Below are 2,865 nucleotides of genomic sequence, written 5' to 3'. Positions count from 1 at the left end.
CCTCGTTAATAATAGTAATTCCTTGAATTGGATACCTTATAGCTTACTCTCTTGATTCTGGAAGTGATTTATATTATTGATATACTGGATGCGCATTGACGTATGTCCAAACTTTTTCATTCCACAAAACAACATGTTTCGACTGAGGGTCATTGGCTCGGTACAAACGTCCTTGTTCCATCATTGTACGATCTGTATTGTAAAGGAATGTTATGTATCCTACTGAGTCAAACCCCGGGGTATTACCTCGGCAACGCTATTTTGAACAGTTCTTTGAGTGTTTTAGTTAGATAGCAGGTTTTTTTTAAAGAATTACATTCTTGAAATATAAGTATTTCTAGCATTAAAGAATTTAATGCAGTTTGTATGAAACAAACAGAGGACATGATTAGGAAAAGCATGACATCATATCAGGGTCGCCCGCGTGGCGCAGTGGTTAGAGCGTGTGCTCAAGAGTTGCGAAGTAAGGAGTCAATCCTTACGTCGCGGGTTCGAATCCCACTGCGGGACGTGGAGACCGGTCCTTCGGATGAGACCGTAAAAACCGAGGCCCCGTGTCGCAGTAGGTGCTGGCATGAAAAAGATCCCTCACTGCTCAAAGGCCCTGAGTGACGAGCATAGGACAAAATTTGTAGCCCTCCATCGGCAAGTGGTGGCGTCTCCATATGAGTGAAAAATTCTCGAGACGGACGTTAAACAACATACAATCAATCAATCAATCATATCAGGCAGTTACCTTACAATCTGCAACATCATCTTTGTTACGGAGCACTGCTATGTTGATACAGTGTAGTATATATCCAAGTGAAAATTACAATAAGACTTATTACAAAGCTAATAGAGTATCTGCATTGCTCAGATGGTCATGCTCATTTGGTTATGTGTCCGATTTGCTGTATCTTGCGATGAACCTCTACAGAATACGCAGGTTTGATTTGTCACTCCGTATTTTGCAAAATACACAGGATAGAATGTCATTACCATATGTTGTGAAAAATGGTTGTGTAGATGTATATTTGTACAGATACTGCATGCCTGGGATGTCTCTTGGTTTTAGAATGAAGAGAACTTTGTCAGCAATATTGCATTAATGAAACATTGCAAATACATTGATGAACTAGCACTGGAGCAGAATGTCGCTGGAAAGAACAACATGAGTTTATTACATCTTCCACCTCTAGTAATATGTTATACATATTTTTTGTACTTAATAATCATAAACTTGGTGACAAAATCATGTCACAACGATCCTTACGGGATCTGCAAAATCTGTTTATCTATGATAGTTATCGATATATAATTAACACCCTCAGAGAAATTTCATGGCAAATACTAGGTATCTGCCATGAAACATGTGAGAACTTTTCAGAAGCCTATCAGTCTTATCAATATTCGCTAAAACAAATACCGTTTCAAAGAATTCAGGAAGCAACAATCTTAAGAATAAACGCGCTTCCTTATACATGTAGGGAAATTTGAATCATTTGTATATAAAAACAGTAGTTTACAGACAAAAATCATTTAGCTCCAAAAGGTTTTTATTATATTTGAAAATGTAGTCTGTTATGTCTATCTTCTATTCTCCATTAGAAAAACATTAATATATGTATGTGAATGTTGTTGTTTTTTCCAATATGATGCATATTATGTGAAAGATAAAGTCCAAAAATGGTCCATTATTGAAATGAAGTGACTGTTCGATGCCAAAACGACCAAGAATAGTTTCTCTCTCGCAGAATGGTCAGTTTGAGGAATCTGTCTTATGTAAAACATTTCGGTATTGCTAACTTGTTAATTATAAACTATCACTAGTAAGGGGTTTTGTTAACTACGATTTCGTTATACACTTGATTGTCTTGAAAGAATGTGGTATTTGAAAACAAACAGGAGGTTACAATAAAGATGTTTAATTGAACTTAAAGGAGATGTTCAGGTAAATTTAGATCAAGATAATACGAGGGCTGTTCAATAAATAATGTCCTCGGTGCTCAGAGAGAAGCAAAATACGATTTTCAATGATTTAGTCTTAATAATTTTACTAATTAATCTCTTTTAAGTAAAATACATGTCCGTAACATTTTTTATCCAATTTCTGGTCGTTTTTAGAACTCATTTTTGGGTATGACCCTTGGTATACTGGAAAATAGCAGATCCAGTGATTTCCTGGACTTGTTTCTTCCTTCTGAAAGGTGTTTTTTCCAAGTTTGGAAATAGAAATAAGTCAAAAGGTCAAAGATCTGGAGAATATTGTTAATGTAAAAAAACATTAACTTTCTGTTTATCCCGAAAACCCCTTTACTTTTCAGGGCATGCGGGTTGGACGCTGTCTTGAGGAAATTCAATGTAGTGGATTCCTGATTCTTGGTCCTTCCTCTAATAAACCTTTTGATTTTTTGGCCAAAAAAAGTGCTTTCTAGACTCCTCCAGGAATTAAGCTGCCTCTCTGAATATGATTTTGAACAACAATACCAATAATGTTTAAGAAAATTACATATAAATCTGTCTTTGTGCTCTTACATACCTGTGCACTTGTCAGACATTCGCCGTCTTTAACAAGTACATCTTATGGTAAATTTTGTTTTTAGGGTTTTAAGCAATAGATTCATGTTCCAATATCTGTTTGAAAATAAAACAAATGTGGATAACTACAATTACTGGTATCTTAAAATAATTGTTAAGAATTTTGTATACCTTGTCGTTTTCACATTTTTTTCAAAATATAGAGTGACCTTTGAGTATCAAGCTTTTTTACTGTCAAATGTTTCTTGAAAACAGTGTAAATTACCCCCGATTTGATGTCTATCAGATTTGCTATGTGTCTTAAAGTCAATCATACATCATTAAATATTATTTGTTGAAATTTGG

This window comes from Saccostrea cucullata, unplaced genomic scaffold, assembly GCF_032062105.1.
Source record: "Saccostrea cucullata isolate Sc308-1 unplaced genomic scaffold, CSIRO_AGI_Scuc_v1 ctg2107, whole genome shotgun sequence".
NCBI lineage: Eukaryota > Metazoa > Mollusca > Bivalvia > Ostreida > Ostreidae > Saccostrea > Saccostrea cuccullata.
Note: the sequence above shows the minus strand (reverse complement) of the source record.